A 1,148-nucleotide genomic window follows, 5' to 3' on the forward strand; every position below is an offset into this window, starting at 1 on the left:
TGACCAGGAGCTTGACATATGCCACAAGTATAAATATCTCGGGGTGAATGTAAATGATGCAGACCTGGTCCTCTCTCTAAAGAAGAGACTCTGGGAGAGATTGAAACCTTTGAAAGTTCTTGTCGGAAGAGAACATGGCATCAATGTTAAGCTCGCTAGACTGTTTTACTTGGCTTTTATAAGGTCAGTTGTAGACTACCATGCACTGCACTTGTTGCAGTGTAAGGAATCAGAAATAGGTAGTTTGAGGTAGTGCAAAATGAAGCTATGAGGATTATCCTCGGCGCCCCGAGAACAGCAAGGATAGTAAACATGAGATCAGAATTAAACTTACCATCCATTTCTGATAGAATAATATTTATTTCCACCATATTTGGGGTCAAAGCTCTGAGGGAACCCTCGTATCTCTCAGATTTCCAAAAACAACTGCAACATAAAATCACGCAAGTAGACGTGACAAATCACACACACGCGCGCCCTCTGATACACAAAATCTCCATGAACATTATAAAACTCAATGTTCCAATTAGTAAATACCAAAAGGTCGCTCCATTCCACCATGGAAAAATTCAACATTGATCGTGCACCTTACATGTCTACCACAAAAAAACAGGGTGCATAACTGTGTGTTGAAACAAATTGCGCTAGCAACGGTAACGGAACACACAGAATCTATGGGTGATGATGCATATGAGTGTTACGCCGACGGATCCGTACAGTCTGGATACAAAGCTGGTTGTGCTTGCGCTGTATACAAAAATGGCTTACTACAACATCAAGTTAATATGAGAATACAAAACTGGGCCAGCACTACACAAACGGAGCTGGCAGGTATACTCCTCGCAACGGAATTCTTAATGTCTAGGGGCTCTGGAGTAGTTTTCTGTGACTCTCAAAGTGCTCTTCGGACGCTAAATTCTTTCAAAGCAGGTGGCGATGAAGAAATTGTGAGTTGCATTAAGCGTAACGTAACCTATGCAACAGAGCGTAATTTCAACATTCAGTTTGTATGGATACCATCTCATGTTGGCATACGCAAGCACGACCACGTAGACAAATTGGCGAAAGAAGCCTGCAGCAAGGATATTGTGAACATAGATCTTGGGATGCCTCTTGCTAGGGTTGCACATATATGAAATGTTCTCATA

The sequence above is a fragment of the Penaeus monodon genome, chromosome 1, assembly GCF_015228065.2.
Source record: "Penaeus monodon isolate SGIC_2016 chromosome 1, NSTDA_Pmon_1, whole genome shotgun sequence".
NCBI lineage: Eukaryota > Metazoa > Arthropoda > Malacostraca > Decapoda > Penaeidae > Penaeus > Penaeus monodon.